Source organism: Nerophis ophidion, linkage group LG12 (genome assembly GCF_033978795.1).
Source record: "Nerophis ophidion isolate RoL-2023_Sa linkage group LG12, RoL_Noph_v1.0, whole genome shotgun sequence".
In the NCBI taxonomy this organism is placed as follows: Eukaryota; Metazoa; Chordata; class Actinopteri; order Syngnathiformes; family Syngnathidae; genus Nerophis; species Nerophis ophidion.
In genome coordinates, this window is record NC_084622.1 from 38,170,022 (window position 1) to 38,192,495 (window position 22,474).

The 22,474-nt window shown below is 41.2% G+C and overlaps 1 protein-coding gene across 1 annotated transcript in view; it reads right to left on the minus strand.

Annotated features, from left to right (window-relative positions):
- LOC133563410 (zinc finger protein 469) overlaps nt 1-22,474 on the minus strand; it is a 787,165-nt gene that overhangs the window by 581,558 nt on the left and 183,133 nt on the right. The window contains exon 3 of the mRNA XM_061917527.1: nt 4,974-5,028. The gene's annotated coding sequence lies outside the window, so the exon portion shown is untranslated. The remainder of the gene's footprint in view (nt 1-4,973; nt 5,029-22,474) is intronic.

Below are 22,474 nucleotides of genomic sequence, written 5' to 3' on the forward strand. Positions count from 1 at the left end.
ACTTAAATGCTTCTACTGAGGTGGCATCTCGAACTGTTACCGGGAGGGCATTCCAGAGTACTGGAGCCCGAACGGAAAACGCTCTATAGCCCGCAGACTTTTTTTGGGCTTTGGGAATCACTAACAAGCCGGAGTCCTTTGAATGCAGATTTCTTGCCGGGACATATGGTACAATACAATCGGCAAGATAGGATGGAGCTAGACCGTGTAGTATTTTATACGTAAGTAGTAAAACCTTAAAGTCACATCTTAAGTGCACAGGAAGCCAGTGCAGGTGAGCCAGTACAGGTTTAGATGTAAATAAATGAAATACAATGATTTGCAAGTCATTTTCAACCCATATTCAGTTCAATATGCTACAAAGACAACATATTTGATGTTCCAACTGATAAACCTTTTTTTTTTTTTTTTTTTTTTTTTGCAAATAATCAACTTTAGAATTTGATCCCAGCAACACGTGACAAAGAATTTGGAAAGGTGGCAATAAATACTGATAAAGTTGAGGAATGCTCATCAAACACTTATTTGGAACATCCCACAGGTATGCAGGCTGATCCATCCATCCATCCATTTTCTACCGCTTATTCCCTCTCGGGGTCGCGGGGGGCGCTGGCGCCTATCTCAGCTACAATCGGGCGGAAGGCGGGGTACACGCTGGACAAGTCGCCACCTCATCGCAGGGCCAACACAGATAGACAGACAACATTCACACTCACATTCACACACTAGGGACCATTTAGTGTTGCCAATCAACCTATCCCCAGGTGCATGTCTTTGGAAGTGGGAGGAAGCCGGAGTACCCGGAGGGAACCCACGCATTCACGGGGAGAACATGCAAACTCCACACAGAAAGATCCCGAGCCTGGATTTGAACCCAGGACTGCAGGACCTTCGTATTGTGAAGCAGACGCACTAACCCCTCTGCCACCGTGAAGCCCCAGGCTGATCCTAACAAATTAAAATAAAAAAACACTTTGTCTTCTTGTGTCTTATTAGGAATAGGAATGTTCCCAAAAATGTGCAGTTACCCTTTAAACCATCCAACATGACACTACTCAGCCAATTCAATTTCTGCATCCCAGGCAGTAAACATGGATACTCTCAGTTAAGCCCCCTTTATTGTATCCACTGCCCCACCTCCGTCACTCTATGTTGTTTGGGTTAGCACTTGTTTATCGAGGCTTGTCTCCGCACCAACGCTACCCTGCCTGTAACTGCGTCACTTAAGAGTTCACTGGTGTGTGCACTTTAAGTCTCACTTTTGTAGACAGTGAAAATCTGTATTTACGATCAAAATGGACCGCATCATTTGCATGTTTGTCTCTTTAACAAGCGCATCACCCAAGCAGGAGAAAATCACTGTTATGAAGATGTCCAGTTTAAAATGGCATTATGAGACCAAGTACAATCATTTGGATGAGATATTTCCTCAACATTTAGAGGTGAGATCTAAATGCACTGAAATTGGCACATCAAGCAGCTATTAGGATTCTTCTAACCTGACCCTTAACAAATGGACCTCATTAAAAAACATGTTTGCAGGCCTCTAAAATTTTGATACCCCAGGCATAAGAAAAAAAATGCTTTAAATAAGTTAATGATAACCAAAAAATGTATCTTTAAATATATGTATAAAATTTTATTAGCCTATTTTCCGGACTATAAGGCGCACTTAAAATTATTTTATTTCTCAAAGCTCAACAGTGCACCTTATAACCCGGTGCGCTTAATGTACAGAATAAATCTGGTTTTGCTTACAGAGTTCTTTGTTTTGTTTTTGCAAAAATATATACATCTATTTTTATATTGCTGTTTTTTTTATCTTTGGTATGAAAATTATTATGTAACATAAGTTATTTTATTTCTTTGGTTCTTTGTTGTTGCTATTTTTGTATTATGACATTTTATTATTGTATCATGTTGTACTGCATTTTAATTTTTTTTGTGATTGTGTGATGTTTTTTCCCCCAGGAAGAATAGTCTCCACTGCGGTGTAGACTAACAGGGATCCTTAATAAACTAAACTATACTAAACTAAGCTCAAAGCAATTTTATTTGGTACATGGTGCAATGATAAGTGTGAACAGTAGATGGCAGAGATATGTGTAGACTGCACTATGATGGCAATATGACTCAAGTAAACAACACCAACATGTTATATGTTCCATTGAAAATATAGAACATTACACACCGCGCTCAAAAATCTATCAAAATGTTTTAGTACGACTTTGGTAAGCTATGAAGCTGCACCGCTTGATGGATTGTCATTAAACATACAAATATTATTATGGTGTGTGAATAAGGTGAGACATTATCTGGCGTTTTGTTTTGTGTTTTGCAATGTTTTGGAATACTATTCAATGTTATTATGGCGTGGCACGGTTGGGAGAGTGTCGTGCCAGCACCCTGAGGGCTCCTAGTTCGATTCCCAGCTTCTACCAACCTAGTCACGTCAGTTGTGACCTTGACCAAGACAGTTCACCCTTGCTCCTGATGTGTCGTGGTTAGCCCCTAGCATGGCATCTCCCGCCATCAGTGTGTGAATGTGTGTGTGAATGGGTGAATGTGGAAATAGTGTCAAAGCGCTTTGAGTGCTTTGAAGGTAGAAAAGCGCTATACAAGTATAACCCATTTACCAAGTAATACCCATTATCTATGCAACATTTTGACCAAAGAACCACCATTACATGCTATGTAGACCACAAGGATTGTTATCAATTTAGAAAAAAACACAATTAATATGACTCCTTTAAAGGGGAACATTATCACCAGACCTATGTAAGCGTCAATATATACCTTGATGGTGCAGAAAAAAGCCCATATATTTTTTTAACCGATTTCCAAACTCTAAATGGGTGAATTTTGGCGAATTAAACGCCTTTCTGTTTATGGCTCTTTTGGCGATGACGTCAGAACGTGACGTCACCAAGGTAATACAGCCGCCATTTTCATTTTAAAAACATTGCAAACACCGGGTCTCAGCTCTGTTATTTTCCGTTTTTTCGACTATTTTTTGGAACCTTGGAGACATCATGCCTCGTCGGTGTGTTGTCGGAGGGTGTAACAACACTAACAGGGAGGGATTCAAGTTGCACCACAGGCACAAAGATGCGAAAGTGGCAAGAAATCTGCCGTTGTTGACTTATGTGCTAATCAGACATATTTGGTCGCGGCGTGACTGCCAGCTAATCGATGCTAACATGCTACGCTTATCGATGCTAACATGCTATTTACCGGCGGTGCCGAAGCAGACATGGCACAGAGATGAATGGATAACCTGCAGATGCATTTGCAACTATATTACGTTTCTTTCCACCGACATTTAATGCGAAAAAAACACTTACCAATTGACGGATTTAAGTTGCTCCAGTGTCACAAGATGCGAAAGTGCTGATCGTTTGGTCCGCACATTTTACCGGCGATGCTAACGCAGCTATTTGGCCATGCTATGGCTATGAATGGCGTCAATAGCTATTCGCTCAATAGCTTCAGTTTCTTCTTCAATACTTTCATACTCCAACTATTCGTTTCAAAACATGCGTAATCTGTTGAATCGCTTAAGCCGCTGAAATCCGAGTCTGAATCCGAGCTAATGTCGCTATATCTTGCTGTGCTATTAGCCATTGTTTGTTGACATTGGCAGCACTGTGTGACGTCACAGGAAAATGAACAGCGTCTTCGCAGAGAGCGAAAAAAAGCCACTTTTTAGGGATATTCCCGGGCCGGTAAAATAAAAAATAAAAAAATTAAAAAATACAACAAGCCACTGGGAACTGATTTTTATTGTTTTTAACCCTTTTGAAATTGTGATAATGTTCCTCTTTAAGGCGCCCTTTATTCCGGTGCGTCTTATATATATAAAAAAGATTGAAAATAGACCATTCATCGGCGAAAATACAGTAGTCGTTTTTTTCGGAACATTCACAATTTTTTCTCTGGAAGCACACAACTCATTTGTATCAAGGTCATAGACAGTGGCTCAATTACAACATGGCAATGTGAAATGACATTATGACACAGAGCACAAAGTTTTTGACCAGACAAAGACACAGAACTCAATATCAACACCTAAACTGATCTGTAAACCAGTTCAACGGTTCTTACTACTAATCTAAGGGGTGTCCAAAGTGTGGCACCAAGCAATTTATGGCCTGGCATGGGGCGTTTCCCAGACCTTGTCATGAGGAAATGTTCTGTATCTGGACCTATTTTAATTTTAGTTGAATACCCCTGTTCTAAGGCATGCCTGTGATAAAGAACTCTGGCGATCAATGACCAGCCTCCAGGGTTAAACCGCATCACTAATTGATTCCACCTAACATTACTCACCGACACAAGCACACCCTCCATCAAACTGTACAAACAAGCACACATGCTCACTCACACATGTGCACATATGAAAACAGCTGTGCCGTTATGTGAACTTTGCGGGGCCGCCTCTAACACCTATGGTCAGGTTAGTTACTTCAACATACACTAGTCACCGTATTGCTGTCAGATACCAAATGGTGAGACCAGAGTCAATTGGAAGTGACGGCATTGTGGCGAACAACAAAGCAACACAGTGCAGTCCTTCAAAGTCTGTAATGTGTAGCATTTGGTTTCATTACCCTGATGTCTGAAATGTGTTTCTGTTTGTTGTCTATGCTAAAGCAGATTACTGTCTTCCAATTTATTGTCCACTGTCAAGACCAATAAAACTATCCATTCAACAAGCTGCCAGATTCTACATGAAAAAATACATCATGTGTGTAATTAAAGCGAAGAAAAAGCAATTGAAATCACAACCTTCTACACTCACTGTGGGGGGTCAAGAGAAGTGGATTAAAATGAAAACCACACTGTAATCTCAAGCAGACAGTGTGTATGTGTGTGTGTATGCGTGTAAGTCTACGTCTGCTTCCTGTTAGGTGTGATTCAATATTTAATAGCAAAGCACAAACAACGTTCTTGAAAAGGGACTTAAAACATACCGCTGTATCTTTTGGTCTTTGTGCAATTCAGTTGAGTCGAAGGTCAAAACTGGAACTGGAAGAAAGAAAAAGGGAGAATATGTTATGCAGCTGTAGCCTGACAACCCTGCCAATAAACTGGGTCATCGTCAGGACATGTGCAAAGATCTACCGTGCCCATTGCTCCAACTGTAAAACGAAAGATTTACATGAGAATGTCGAATGGAAAGAACAAAGCACATACATAACATGAAATACTACCATGATTATTTTGCATATCTAGGGTCCCAAACTTATGTGCGACATATGGATGGCCACCAGTCCAGGGTGTACCCTGCCTTTCGCCAAAGTGAGGTCTCGCGGCTGTGTTGGAGCCACTATGGATTGAACTTTCACAGTATCATGTTAGACCCGCTCGACATCCATTGCTTTCGGTCCCCTAGAGGGGGGGGGTTGCCCACATCTGAGGTCCTCTCCAAGGTTTCTCATAGTCAGCATTGTCACTGGCGTCCCACTGGATGTGAATTCTCCCTGCCCACTAAGTGTGAGTTTTCCTTGCCCTTTTGTGGGTTCTTCCGAGGATGTTGTAGTCGTAATGATTTGTGCAGTCCTTTGAGACATTTGTGATTTTGGGCTATATAAATAAACATTGATTGATTGATTGACATTGAAGCCACAGCAAGAGGTGAGAAAATGAATGAAATGCAAGTTCAGATCTTTGCAAAGCAAGCATGGTTGCAAAACAAGCATACCTTCCAAATTTGTAAAATCATCGATATTTTTACTTTGCTGAAATTTAGGCGGAGCTGGAGGCCACTCCCCTTCCAGCTCCATGCGGACCTAAGTCGACAGCCTCTTTTCACGTCCGCTTTCCCACAATATAAACAGCAAGCCTGCCCAATGACGTTATAACTGTAGAATGATCGAGGGCGAGTTTTTGGTTTCTTATGTGGGTTGTTGTTGGGCAGTTTCAGTAACGTCCTCCCAGTGCGGTAACAACACACAACAACAGCAGCAGTCACGTTTGCGTCTACCGTAAAGCAGTTTGTCTACCGTAAACAGCAATGTTGTGACACTCTTAAACAGGACAATACTGCCATCTACTGTACATGCATACGTAACAATAACATCTACGGCTTTTAGATTGTGCAGAAGAACGAGGAAGATACAGCCATGGCGACGCAGACGACGGGTAAGATGAAGAAATATGCTTGTAAGTTTCAAGCCGCAGCTGCGATTGGACCTGAATAACCTCCGGGAAGAAGTAGTGGACTACCAATTGCTTGGGAGTGAAGATCTTCCTCAGGAAGCAAAGATTGACCGGTTTTGGGCCATGCTAGGGAGAGATGGAAGATTCCAGACTCTAGTGCATTTGATGAAAGCACTTTTGTGCGTGCCACACAGCAATGCATCATCAGAGAGGGTGTTCAGCATGGTTAGACACATAGTGACAGAGAATAGAACAAGGATGGGACAATTCAACCCTTAAGTGTTATGTGTGTGTGTATATGTGTAAATGAATACTGAAATTCAAGTATTTATCTTATATATATATATATATACATATATATATATATATATATATATATATATATATATATATATATGTATATATATATATATAAAATATTTGACTTGGTGAATTCTAGCTATATATTCCTCCCCTCTTAACCACGCCACCCAAGTCCCCCCTGCGTCGGTTGAGGTGGGCGGGGTTTGGTGCTAGTGGGGTTGTATAATGTAGCCCGGAAAAGTAAGGGATGCATGGGATTCTGAGTATCTGTTCTGTTGTGTTTATGTTGTGTTACAGTGCGGATGTTCTCCAGAAATGTGTTTGTCATTCTTGTTTGGTGTGGGTTCACAGTGTGGCACATATTAGTAACAGTGTTAAAGTTGTTTATGTCACAACTCTCAGTGTAACCTGTATGGCTGTTGATTAAGTAAGCCTTGCAGTCACTTATGTATTAGCAGAGGCTGCATACTACATGTAACCGGCTGCCACGCAGATAGCATTGTGTAAAATCAGGCGCGACGATACGTTTTAGAGGACTGTAAAGGCATTGCCTTCAGGGCACGCCCTCGATATTATCGACTCGGTAAAAATCGGAGAATGTTGGCCCCCGGTGATTTTTGGGAGAGGCATTAAACTCCAGAAGTCTCTCAGGGTAATCGGGGGGTCCGGCAGTTATGCAGCTGAGCCACAGTAGAGTGAACAAAGAGCCGCATGCGGCTCGCCGACCCCAGCTCTATACATTGTTCAAACAAACCGTTTGGAATTTGCCCATTTGTGAGAGGGAAAAGCGGTAGAAAATGAATGGGTGAATGGTGATGTTTGGATCATTCTATTGATGGTAAAGTTTTAATCTGTTTTTTTTTTTTTGGCAGGTTCGTCATTGTAGTCAATAACTTCCTTCTTTTTCTCTATCCTCTTGTTCTGGGGCAGACTGGTTCGAACATGCACATGCATCCTCCACTGTTGCCATTTCTAATACAAAGTAGGGTATAATTGTAAATTATCTGTCAGTAGACTCGATATGGAAGCAGTAAAAACTACAACATGGCTGACACAGTCAAAGTGGAGGCACATATCACCCAGTAAACGGTGAATCCTGAAGAGACAGTCAGAAAGCGGCTTGAAGATGATCTGTAAACCATGATCTATGCAAAACTTTGACCATAGACCGATATTAGATGTTATGTGTACCACCAAAAAGTTATTTAAATGTATCAAAAGACATAATAATATGAACCATTCAATGCAAAAAAATTTCAAAAAACTAATATGCACTTAAAGAGGCATTGTCATGTGCTTGTAACACCTGCATACATTCCATTTCAAGAAGATTAATGTTCCGTGCCTCCAGCAGAGTAATGTGGCATATGTGAACTTACACCCTGAGGCTTGAGCAGACAGTTTAAAAAACGTACAAGACAGATTCTACAAACAGTCAAGGCACCAGAAATTCTTTTTTTGACTTGGATTGACAAGAGTTGGGGATGAGAATGTCAATCAATCAATCAATCAATGTTTATTTATATAGCCCCAAATCACAAATGTCTCAAAGGACTGCACAAATCATTACGACTACAACATCCTCGGAAGAACCCACAAAAGGGCAAGGAAAACTCACACCCAGTGGGCAGGGAGAATTCACATCCAGTGGGACGCCAGTGACAATGCTGACTATGAGAAACCTTGGAGAGGACCTCAGATGTGGGCAACCCCCCCCTCTAGGGGACCGAAAGCAATGGATGTCGAGCGGGTCTAACATGATACTGTGAAATTTCAATCCATAGTGGCTCCAACACAGCCGCGAGAGTTCAGTTCAAGCGGATCCAAGACAGCAACAAGAGTCCCGTCCACAGGAAACCATCCCAAGCGGAGTCGGATCAGCAGCGTAGAGATGTCCCCAACCGATACACAGGCGAGCGGTCCATCCTGGGTGCCGACTCTGAACAGCCAGTACTTCATCCATGGCCATCGGACCGTACCCCCTCCACTAGGGAGGGAGGTACAGAGGAGAAAAAGAAAAGAAGCGGCAGATCAACTGGTCTAAAAAGGAGGTCAATATAAAGGCTAGAGTATACAAATGAGTTTTAAGGTGAGACTTAAATGCTTCTACTGAGGTAGCATCTCGAACTGTTACCGGGAGGGCATTCCAGAGTACTGGAGCCCGAACGGAAAACGCTCTATAGCCCGCAGACTTTTTTTGGGCTCTAGGAATCACTAATAAGCCGGAGTCCTTTGAACGCAGATTTCTTGCCGGGACATATGGTACAATACAATCGGCAAGATAGGCTGGAGCTAGACCGTGTAGTATTTTATACGTAAGTAGTAAAACCTTAAAGTCACATCTTAAGTGCACAGGAAGCCAGTGCAGGTGAGCCAGTACAGGCGTAATGTGATCAAACTTTCTTGTTCTTGTCAAAAGTCTAGCAGCCGCATTTTGTACCAACTGTAATCTTTTAATGCTAGACATGGGGAGACCCGAAAATAATACGTTACAGTAGTCGAGACGAGACGTAACAAACGCATGGATAATGATCTCGGCGTCTTTAGTGGACAAAATGGAGCGAATTTTAGCGATATTACGGAGATGAAGGAAGGCCGTTTTAGTAACGCTTTTAATGTGTGACTCAAAGGAGAGAGTTGGGTCGAAAATAAAATGCGTGAAAGATAGCATCTACTCCAAAACCACTGTGCATGGAGTCTAGGAATGAGGTACACATGAAATACGCAATTGAAAGAGTTCCAGTTTTTTTTTTTACTGGATCCAAAATCTTTTCAGTTACAGAAATACATTTACGAGGTTGGCACACGCCTGCCTTTTTTTGCTGCCTACTTTCTGTTTGTTCTGCTTGCAGTCATTTTACTTCACACAAAAACCGCCATGGGTATGGATCCTGGATATCCCAGTGCTCTACAAATATGAATCCGATCCAATAAAAGGTTGGAAGACACGTTTTCAGGAGTAAGCGAAACCTGGAGCTTAGAAGATCGCTTGGCAGCTTTGCTGCTGTTAGTCTTCCTCTTCAGTGTCAAAAGTCTACTGCCAAGATGAACGATTCCTCGGCTCCTGGTTTCAAAATGTTATTACAACCACACGTCCCAGTCTTTTCTCCGCTTGGTTTCATAACTCCTATTGTTTCCATTTACTCCAACATAAAACAAAAGCATTACATGTTGCATTTTGCCCCAGCACATTAAGTAAAAACAGAGAAAAAATATATTAGTACGGATGTGAACTCCGTTGCAGGGTTTGGCATGCGAGAATTTAAGTAATATGCAATTCAGAGCTACAGACAAAAAAAACATGTGTCAATGTGTTCATAGCTTCATGTCTTTAAGTCTCATCTTAAAACTCATCTGTATACTCTAGCCTTTAAATAGACCTCCTTTTTAGACCAGTTGATCTGCCGCTTCTTTTCTTTCTCCTATGTCCCCCCCTCCCTTGTGGAGGGGGTCCGGTCCGATGACCATGGATGAAGTACTGGCTGTCCAGAGTCGAGACCCAGGATGGACCGCTCGTCGGGACCCAGGATGGACCGCTCGCCTGTATCGGTTGGGGACATCTCTACGCTGCTGATCCGCTTGAGATGGTTTCCTGTGGACGGGACTCTCACTGCTGTCTTGGAGCCACTATGGATTGAACTTTCACAGTATCATGTTAGACCCGCTCGACATCCATTGCTTTCGGTCCCCTAGAGGGGGGGGGTTGCCCACATCTGAGGTCCTCTCCAAGGTTTCTCATAGTCAGCATTGTCGCTGGCGTCCCACTGAATGTGAATTCTCCCTGCCCACTGGGTGTGAGTTTTCCTTGCCCTTTTGTGGGTTCTTCCGAGGATGTTGTAGTCGTAATGATTTGTGCAGTCCTTTGAGACATTTGTGATTTGGGGCTATATAAATAAACATTGATTGATTGATTGATGTTCGCTTGTTGCCAGGAAAGCATCTTTCTCATAATTTTGCTGAAACTTGGAGTTGTCAGCATAACTACCAACACTACATGTCCGTAAGACAAAGGGTGTAAAGGTACCATCTGATCTCTTGCTGAATTGCTTACAGTTTTTGCAGCACATGAAATTCATTTAACTGCGATGACTAAGAGGTCGATCTGGCTTGTGTGTCCTGGCTTTGTAATGTGGAAAGTATGGAAATGAACATGCTAGAGCAATTGACATCTGACAGACTTTGCAGTTTGATGAAGGACAGAAAGGGACAACTATGGGATTAATATAAAGTAAAAGTGTCAAGTGAAACCTTGTGTCGCAGGTCTCATGTCAAGCTGGACGGAATATAGAACATTGTTGTTCCAGTGGGGCTTTAACAGTTCCATCATATGTTTGATAATTGGACTCTGTACCTGTCACTCAATGGTGGTGTCAGAGATAGTTTCCTGCTGTGGTGGGACTCGGGGAAAATATGCATTCATTGGACTGCTAATAGTGTAGTTCAAGCTTGCAGACATAGTTGTCTGCACTGCCATATTGAAGCCATCATTGATTGTAATTTATACCACTAGTCCCCCCCATTGTCTTCAGTCATAGTATGCTGTGATGCACCAAATCAGCAAACTACACAACTTTCAAGTATAACTATCAGAGAGTTGGGAGTATACTTAAAACACTCAAATACTCAAGTTCGAGGAGTAGAAAACTCTTTTACCCAAACTGCTCCTAAATATCACACAACTGCCAAACCTACGTCTAATGTTGGCTTTTCATGAAATTCACTACTCTGAAAACCACAAAAATGTCTATCAACACTTTTCTAAACTTCAGACCACACTTGAGAAAATGTACTGCGTATGGAGAAGATGGTAAAATGAAAAAACAAATGATTTGGGTTTTAAATCTTTGACACTTGGCTGTGGGGTGTCCTATAAACTGTGGCAGCGTGCATTTTTAGTCACAAGTTTAAGCAAAAAATAAAGATGATCATAGAGGACTTTTTTTCTTAAAGGGGAACATTATCACCAGACCTATGTAAGCGTCAATATATACCTTGATGTTGCAGAAAAAAAGACCTTTTTTTTTTTTTAACCGATTTTCGAACTCTAAAAGGAATTTGGCGATTTAAACGCCTTTCAATTGTTCGCTGTCGGAGCGATGACCTTTCACCCGTGACGTTACAATGGGAAGCAATCCGCCATTTTCTCAAACACACACACAAGTCAAATAAGCTCTGTTATTTTCCGTTTTTTCGACTGTTTTCCGTACCTTGGAGACATCGTGCCTCGTCGGTGTGTTGTCGGAGGGTGTAACAACACGATCAGGGACGGATTCAAGTTGACTTACATGGAGTTTGCACGGCAGGCTAATCGATGCTAACATGCCATTTAGGCTAGTTGTATGTACATATTGCATCATTATGCCTCATTTGTAGCTATATTTGCATCCAGCCTTTCCCTCCGCCCACATTTAATGCCAAACAAACACATACCAATCGACGGATTCAAGTACACCAGTGGTCAAAAGATGCGAAAGTCCCTCGTTTGTTCTGCACATTTTATCGACGACAGCGATGCTACGACAGATGGCACAGAGATGTGTGGATATCCTGCTACACTCAAAGCAGATGCATTTCCAACGATAAAGTCAACAAAATCACAAAGGTGAGTTTTGTTGATGTTATTGACTTATGTGCTAATCAGACATATTTGGTCACGGCATGACTGCCAGCTAATTGATGATAACATGCTATTTAGGCTAGCTGTATGTACATTTGTAGCTATATTTGCATCCAGCCTTTCCCTTCACCCACATTTAATGCCAAACAAACACTTACCAATCAACGGATTTAAGTTGCTCCAGTGGTCAAAAGATGCAGTTGTTGAAAAAAAAATTAGACAAATAAAATAAGCCACTGGGAACTGATTTGTATTGGTTTTAACCCTTCTGAAATTATGATAATGTTCCCCTTTAAGAGCAATGAAAAGCAGTCTGTATCTCAATGAGCTAGGTCGTTGATTATTTCCCCCCAAAAATTTCTGGCACATAAATTGTTTGCGCACAAACCCCAGAAAAATCCCATTATATAATCAAGTTTAGGAATGATTCAAAAGAAAACTCAGTTTAAAAGGATATATTGCATAGTATGCACAACCTGACAGGCAAATGTGCGGTCATGTAGAGCCAACAACCGAATACCCACTGGTGATCGGAAAGATTTGATCATGGTTGTAACAATATGAAAATTCTACATGATGATTATTGATTATTTTCACCAAAATTAGCACTGTTATTATTATCAGGGTACAAACAATCTGTGTTTATCGCTTTTAGTTGGTATCGGGCCAGATCGTGGTAAATTAATATCCCCAAAGTAGGATGTATTAATTGTAAATCAAATATGTTCATTAAAAAAAAAGTTTATGACTTTCAAAATACAGTTTTCAACATTATGAAAGACATCCAGATATGAAATAACACCAACATAGTCACTTTTACACTCCTTCAATCCAATACAATGATGCAGAATGAGGCTGAGCCAATCAGTGGCCACGATACTGAAAAGTGTCCTCTTATTGGTTTGGTCTTATCTAGTGGCCAATACTACTGTAGTAGTAATATTTTTAGCTAGTTTGACCATTGTGTGCTTGAAATGCTTAATTTAGGACAAAAATAGAGAGAATATACTAAAAAGAACATACACAAATGTAATCAAATGTGAAGCAGCAAACATCCAAGCACAATGTGGGGAGGAATGGCTGTATTGTTGGTTGTGCCAAAAAAGTACTTAAATACGCAATTAAATATTTCAACCAAGTTTTATTTTGTTTTTCAAGTAACAGTAAACACATGTAATGTAATTTCCTTTGCAGAAAAATCAAGACGAAAACAAATTCGCACACCTTTTGGGTTTAATGTGCACAATTGAATAGCTTAGTTGCTCAGATTGGGCTATGACGTTTGCAGTGTCATTTGTTAATGTGCATTGTAGAGTTGTACTAATGAATCATATTCAGTACTATACCACTTCTGAAAAGTACCGGTATGCCCTCCCACCCGTGCCCCCGTCGTCGTCACGTTGTGTCACTGCTGGTTTTACGAGCAAACGAGCATGTCTTGCAGTGCACAATCACAGAGTACTTACAAGCAGACACAATCTCCTCTCTGGTCAACAAAAGCACCTTGAGGATTCTAGCGGGAACTCTCATTCAACCCTTCTTCGATTACGCTTGCACCTCCTGGTACCCCAGCACCTCCAAAACCCTCAAATCTAGACTCCAAACATCCCAGAATAAGCTAATCCGGTTACTTTTAGACCTCCACCCCAGATCACACCTCAATCCAACCCACTTCTCCAAAGTGGGCTGGCTCAGGGTGGAGGACAGAGTAAAACAACTTGCACTGAGCCTAGTCTATAAAATCCGCTACACCTCCTTGATACCGAAGTACATGTCAAACTACTTCCTTAACGTAAATGACCGCCATAACCACAACACCAGGGGGAGCTCCACAAACCACGTTAAACCCAGATTTCGATCTAACAAAGGTCTTAACTCATTCTCTTTCTATGCCACATCAATGTGGAATGCACTCCCAACAGGTATAAAAGTAAGTGCATCTCTATATTCCTTCAAAACCGCTCTAAAACAACACCTCCAGGCAACTTCAACACTTTACTAATACCCTCCTCCATTCACATCCCATCTCCCCGGATTATAAACAACTCAAATGTACTTCTAATGTATATACTTGTTCTTATGCTATGTGAACTCACTATGTTCTCTGCTGGCTGTACATATCCTACTAAATAAGACCTACACTGTTTCAATGTCCACATTTCTCTGTTGATGCAATTGTTGATGACTGAAGTTCTGATATCAACCAAAGCTCCTCATCCCACCCCCCGGATTGTAAATAATGTAAATAATTCAATGTACATACTATGATGATTAACTTGTGTGATGACTGTATTATGTTGACAGTATATATTTGTACCATGAATTGATTAACGTGGACCCCGACTTAAACAAGTTGAAAAACTAATTCGGGTGTTACCATTTAGTGGTCAATTGTACGGAATATGTACTGTACTGTGCAATCTACTAATAAAAATATCAATCAATCAAAAAAACAATGTGTAGACAAAAAGGGAGAACGGACACATCTTGGCTTAAAAAATAACAATAAAGGTGAAATTACAACACTGAGACACCCTCAGGAAGAGATGCTTTAAGACATGGCTAGCTAGCTAGCGGCTAAAGTCCAGCCCCTGTCGGAAGTGTTTTAGCTACTTCTAAATCACTAATCCTCGTCTCCATGGCGACAAATAAAGTAAGTTTCTTACAAGTATCATCCCTACAGGACGAGGAATAGCTTAACATGTTTCACTACACACCGTAGCTCACCGGCGTCAAAATGTAAACAAACGCCATTGGTCGATCTATACCTGACATCCACTGTAACGATACCAAATACAGTAGCGTATTTAGTCGATATTACTATGATTCGGTTGATATATTTTGGCATCACAACGTCGTCTTTCTTTTTTTTTTTAATATTATGTTTATAAACTCAGGAAATATGTCCCTGGACACATGAAGGTTTTTTTAATACGACCAATGTATGATCCTCTAACGACAAATTTGTGGTATCATCTAAAACTAATGTAAAGTATCCAAACAACAGAAATATAAATGATTATTACAGAACATAGATAGAACATGTTAAGAGAGAAAATAAGCAGATATCAGTAAATGAACAAGAAGATTAACAATTCATTTTCTACCAATAATTTTGACAAAACAATAGAATGGAAAATGACACAATATGTTACTGCATATGTCAGCAGACTAAATTAGTAGCCTTTGTTTGCTTACTTACTAATAAAAGACAAGTTGTCTTGTATGTTCACTATTTTATTCAAGGATAAACTTGCAATAAGAAACATATGTTTAATGTACCCTAGGATTTTTTTGTTAAAATAAAGCCATTAATGCAATTTTTCGTGGTCCCCTTTACTTAGAAAAGTACCGAAAAGTATCGAAATAATTTTGGTACCGGTACCAAAATATTGATATCGGGACAACACGAGGGCCTTGTATTCATGCTAACATTTAGGCAAACTATTGATTAGCATGCTAGTTTTCTTCTCCAGGAAATGAGCAACATCACCATGAGTTTATCAAAGTGTGGTATTCGATCACGGTTATAGAATTAATTACAATTTGAATATGCACCGTCAGGAATTTATTTACCGATGTTTATCAATAATGCCAGTAATCGTTACATGTCCAAAGATGTAACTGGATATGTTTAGCTTATTAATTCTCTGAAACTGTTACATAATTTGCTTAACTGCTTTAGTTAGTTACAAAACCAGACTTTTTCTGAACAGCTTTACATATTGGACTTGAGTGTATTACAGCCACACTTACATAGTCAATAATGGTTACGAGACCTCCTGGTTACCTCAAAACCTCTGAAGGGGAACATTATCACCAGACCTATGTAAGCGTCAATATATACCTTGATGTTGCAGAAAAAAGACCATATGTTTTTTTAACCGATTTCTGAACTCTAAAAGGGTGAATTTGGCGATTTAAACGCTTTTCAATTGTTCGCGGTCGGAGCGATGACCTTTCACCCGGAACGTTACAATGGGAAGCAATCTGCCATTTTCTCAAACACATTACACACACAACTCAAATCAGCTCTGTTATTTTTCGTTTTTTTCGACTGTTTTCCGTACCTTGAAGACATCACGCCTCGTCGGTGTGTTGTCGGAGGGTGTAACAACACGATCATGGACAGATTCAAATTGTCGTACGTGCAGTGTGCATCGATTAGCACGGCATGCTAATCGATGCTAACATGGCAGAAATGGCAAGAATGTGTGGATATCCTGCGACACTCAAAGCAGATGCATTTCCAACGATAAAGTCAACAAAATCACAAAAGTGAGTTTTGTTGATTTTATTGACTTATGTGCTAATCAGACATATTTGGTCACGGCATGACTGCCAGCTAATCGATGCTAACATGCTATTTAAGCTAGCTGTAAGTACATTTGTAGCTATATTTGCATCCAGCCTTTCCCTCCACCCACATTTAATGCCAAACAAACACTTACCAATTGACAGATTTAAGTTGCTCCAGTGGTCAAAAGATGCAATCGTTGGTTAGAATGCGATCGCCGAATAGCTTCAATAGCTATTCGCTCAATAGCTTCAGTTTCTTCTTCAATTTCGTTTTCGCTATCTGCCTCCACACTCCAACCATCCGTTTCAATAAATGCGTAATCTGTTGAATCGCTTAAGCCGCTGAAATCAGAGTCTGAATCCGAGCTAATGTCGCTATATCTTGCTTTGCTATCTGCCATGTTTGTTTTTGTAATGGCGTCACCATGTGACGTCACAGGAAAATGGACGGGTGGATTTACAAAAATCGAAAATCAGGCACTTTAAAGCCTTTTTTCGGGATATGCCATGATGGGTAAAATTTTGAGAAAAACTTTGAAAAATAAAATAAGCTAGTGGGAACTGATTTTTATTGGTTTTAACCCTTCTGAAATTGTGATAATGTTCCCCTTTAACACTGCTTCACAGTTAATATTGAACTATTCATTTCAAGGGTTATATACGTAATGTGCAAAAATGCAGTAGACTTAGTTCTAGTTTTATCTTGATCTCCAGATTTTTGTCCACCTGTAGTGCTCAATGAGTGGTGCAAGGGAACTGTTCTGCCAAAGTCAATTGCTAAAGAGATTATTTCCTGAAGGACAGGGTGTGCTTGGCTATGGACACAAGAATGTACGCTAGACCGGAGGGAAGAAGAAGCATTTGGTATCGTGGTTAGACTGGATTCAGATTCAGCGTTTAAAAGTGTGGCCTGTGTCAAAAACAATACTTTTGAATTACAGGGTATTTATTTTTATTTTTTGGTTAAGAAGTGGTTAGGAAAATGTTCCGTGCTTTGTAAACTGTCAAATGTGTAGACGTGGTTTCTCTCCAGCTGGCACTTTCCCTTTTATGCCAATGTCACATGGACAAAAATGTTATGTCAAACATGCCTTGAAAGGAGTTAAATATTGTCATGATCTGGCAGCTGTGCTGCCGCCTGTCTGCTTTTTGTTGCGGTTCCTGGTTTCTGGGTCACGGGGCAGAGCCACCTTCCCACACACCTGATTCCCATTTCCACCTGACTTCTTAAGACCTGTAGTCCTATCACTCGTCGCCGGTAGATTACTGATGGTTCACCCTTCCGTTCGTGTTCATCTCCCATGCTTTGGGTCCACTCATGCACCTTGGTCCTGTGGCTCTGTTACGGCGCTGTTGTGTAGTGATTAAGGCCTACTGAAACCCACTACTACCGACCACGCAGTCTGATAGTTTATATATCAATGATGAAATATTAACATCGCAACACATGCCAATACGACCAGTTTAGTTGACTAAATTGCACTTTTTAACTTCCCGCGGAGTTTCTTGTTGAAAACGTCCAAAATGATGACACGTGACGTCACGGACTGTCAGGAAATATTAGCTCAGCACAAGTTACGGCTAAACATTGTCTCTTTCCATCGCATAATTACACAGTAATTTGGACACCTGTGTTGCTGAATCTTTTGCAATTTGCTCAATTGATAATGGAGACTATAAAGAACAATTCTGTTGGTGGAAAGCGGTGTATTGCAGCTGTCTTTAGCACCGAGACACAGCCGGTGTTTCTTTGTTTTAAACACAGAGCGGTCAAGCGAACATGTTTTCTCTACGTCAACCAGCATATTTTTGGATGGGAAAATTGTGATATATCTCTTACCGGAGACATCATCGGATTATTCGTCCTCCTGCAGTAGCTGTTTAAAAGGGAGCTGTGAGCTTGGCTCCTTGGCTTCTCTCTGAGACACTGAGTGTTCACCGCAGCCATCCGACCTCGAGGTATGTCTTTAAAATATCAGTAAAACAATAAGCAGATAAGGGATCTTCCAGAATTATCCTAGTAAATGTGTCTAATTACATCTGAAAAGCTCACACTGCCGCCGCCAGGAGCAGTCACTTTTTATTTTATTTTTAGCTTTTTTTAAAATTCCAGTCCTTTGCTATCAATATCATCATCCACAAATCTTTCATCCTCGCTCAAATTAATGGGGAAATTGTCGTTTTCTCGGTCCGAATAGCTCTTGCTGTTGAAGGCTCCCATTAAAAACAATGTGAGGACGTGAGGAGCCATCAACATGTGACGTCATCGTCTGCGACTTCCGGTAAAGGCGAGGTTTTTTTATCAGCACCAAAAGTTGCGAACTTTATCGTGGATGTTCTCTACTAAATCCTTTCAGCAAAAATATGGCAATATCGCTAAATGATCAAGTATGACACATAGAATGGACCTGCTATCTCCGTTTAAATAAGAAAATCTCATTTCAGTAGGCCTTTAACTGTATCCTCTCAAAACTTTTTGTGTGCCATTTCTTTTTTTTTTCCAACCTTTTGTGGGCATCCTTAGTTATTGTTCCTCACTCCTTTTTGTTAGTATTCTGCTTATTTCTTCTCTGCGTTGGGGTCCTGCTTCAGCAAAGCAGTTTGTGACAAATATATTGTTATATAAAAACTTTGTACACCAAAGTACTTTAACCTTACTTTACTCCATATCTAGCTTTTAATCACTCTGTGTGTTTTTGCATGTGTGTGAATAAATATTGCTTGTACTTTTATTTGTCCCGCAAGGATGATTACAAAAAGTTATCAACCTTCATTGGAGCCCTAACTGCAAAGGCCGATGTACTCTTTAAGTTCATAGCCCCTGAACCCTGTTTATCCTTATGTGCATGGACTATCTGGAACATTGCATGTATATTGTATCAATCAATCAATCAAAGTTTATTTATATAGCCCTTAATCACCAGTGTCTCAAAGGGCTGCACAAGCCACAACAACATCCTCGGCTCAGATCCCACATCCGGGCAAGAATAACTCAACCCAATGGGATTGATTGATTGATTAAGACTTTTATTAGTAGATTGCACTTTTGCATTTTGAACCTTTTTTGAGCCGAGGCACATTTTTTGCGTTGAAAAAATGCGGAGGCACACCACCAGCAGAAATTAAAAATTGAAACTCCATCCATCCATCATCTTCCGCTTATCCGAGGTCGGGTCGCGGGGGCAACAGCCTAAGCAGGGAAACCCAGACTTCCCTCTCCCCAGCCACTTTGTCTAGCTCTTCCCGGGGGATCCCGAGGCGTTCCCAGGCCAGCCGGGAGACATAGTCTTCCCAACGTGTCCTGGGTCTTCCCCGTGGCCTCCTACCAGCTGGACGTGCCCTAAACACATCCCTAGGGAGGCGTTCGGGTGGCATCCTGACCAGATGCCCGAACCACCTCATCTGGCTCCTCTCGATGTGAAGGAGCAGCGGCTTTACTTTGAGTTCCTCCCGGATGGCAGAGCTTCTCCCCCTATCTCTAAGGGAGAGCCCCGCCACACGGCGGAGGAAACTCATTTCGGCCGCTTGTACCCGTGATCTTATCCTTTCGGTCATGACCCAAAGCTCATGACCATAGGTGAGGATGGGAACGTAGATCGACCGGTAAATTGAGAGCTTTGCCTTCCGGCTCAGCTCCTTCTTCACCACAACGGATCGGTACAACGTCCACATTACTGAAGACGCCGCACCGATCCGCCTGTCGATCTCACGATCCACTCTTCCCCCACTCGTGAACAAGACTCCTAGGTACTTGAACTCCTCCACTTGAAATTGAAACTCACTTAATAGTAAAATGTGGTTGTCGCAATTGTTGGATATGACCTTAAAGCATAAGCAAGCATGCATCACTATAGCTCTTGTCTCAAAGTAGGTGTACTGTCACCACCTGTCACATCACATCATGACTTATTTTCACTTTTTTGCTGTTTTCCTGTGTGTAGTGTTTTACTTCTTGTCTTGCACTCTTATTTTGGTGGCTTTTTCTCTTTTTTTGTTGGTATTTCATTGTAGCAGTTTCATGTCTTCCTTTAAGCGATATTTCCCGCATCTACTTTGTTTTAGCGATCAAGAATATTTCGGTTGTTTTCATCCTTCTTTGTGGGGACGTTGTTGATTGTCATGTCATGTTCGGTTGTACATTGTGGACGCCGTCTTTGCTCCACAGTAAGTCTTTGCTGTCGTCCAGCATTCGGTTTTTGTTTACTTTTGTAGCCCGTTCAGTTTTAGTTTGGTTCTGCATAGCCTTCCCTAAGCTTCAATTCCTTTTCTTAGGGGCACCCACCTTTTGTTTATTTTTGGTTTAAGCATTAGACACATTTTTACCTGCATGCTGCCTCCTGCTGTTTCCGACATCTACAATCAATCAATCATCAATCAATGTTTACTTATATAGCCCTAAATCACTAGTGTCTCAAAGGGCTGCACAAACCACTACGACATCCTCGGTAGGCCCACATAAGGGCAAGGAAAACTCACACCCAGTGGGACATCGGTGACAATGATGACTATGAGAACATGATACTGTGAAAGATCAATCCATAATGGATCCAACACAGTCGCGAGAGTCCAGTCCAGAGCGGATCCAACACAGCAGCGAGTCCCGTTCACAGCGGAGCCAGCAGGAAACCATCCCAAGAGGAGGCTGATCAGCAGCTTAGAGATGTCCCCAGCCGATACACAGGCCAGCAGTACATGGCCACCGGATCGGACCGGACTCCCTCCACAAAGGAGAGTGGGACATAGAAGAAAAAGAAAAGAAACGGCAGATCAACTGGTCTAAAAAGGGAGTCTATTTAAAGGCTAGAGCATACAAATGAGTTTTAAGGTGAGACTTAAATGCTTCTACTGAGGTAGCATCTCGAACTGTTACCGGGAGGGCATTCCAGAGTACTGGAGCCCGAAATGAAAAAGCTCTACAGCCCGCAGACTTTTTTTGGGCTTTGGGAATCACTATTAAGCCGGAGTCCTTTGAACGCAGATTTCTTGCCGGGACATATGGTACAATACAATCGGCAAGATAGGATGGAGCTAGACCGTGTAGTATTTTATACGTAAGTAGTAAAACCTTAAAGTCACATCTTAAGTGCACAGGAAGCCAGTGCAGGTGAGCCAGTACAGGTGTAATATGATCAAACCTTCGTGTTCTTGTCAAAAGTCTAGCAGCCGCATTTTGTACCAACTGTAATCTTTTAATGCTAGACATGGGGAGAACCCGAAAATAATACGTTACAGTAATCGAGGCGAGACGTAACAAACGCATGGATAATGATCTCGGCGTCTTTAGTGGACAGAATGGAGCGAATTTTAGCGATATTGCGAAGATGAAAGAAGGCCGTTTTAGTACAAAGCAATTAGCTACCGGCGGCCACCTACTGATATGGAAGAGCTCTAGTCAGCACCGACACACAACAACACATCATTTGCAGACTATAATTACTGGTTTGCAAAAAATATTTTTAACCCAAATAGGTGGAACTAGACAATCTCCAAAGGCACACTAGACTGTATCTCACTGCACACCAGTGGTTGAAAAACACTGCAGTACATACTTTGTGCAATTGACCACTAAATGGTAACACCCGAATAAGTTTTTCAACCTGTTTAAGGCGGGGTCCACGTTAATCAATACATGGTAATACAATGAGAAACCTTAATGTGGGGGGGCCCCCGCCCCTGGGCGACCGGTGCAATGAACGTCGAGTGGATCTAGTACAGTAGCATGTAAATGATTAATGAGGTGAAACATTTAATGATCATAAAACCGTGATTAGTGACTGCACTTTGAAAAGCTCACGGTGATACTGCTCATTGCCTGGAGCAGCAGCTAGTGCGCTAACTGCTACCAAGCGTTACACGAACATAAAACACAAGACACATTGATGTCTTTTTCCATACCAAACCCAGCCTGTTTTCTGTACAAATTAAACAGAAGGACAACATACGGAAACACTCCAATAATTATTAAACAATATTTAATGTGTCTTCTGCCAGGGAAAATATACTTTGTTTATCTTCCTAATTTATTTTTAATCAAACTTGGTTGAAATATTTTAGTGCGTATAAGAAAGCATTTTTGAGCAAATTCAACAATAC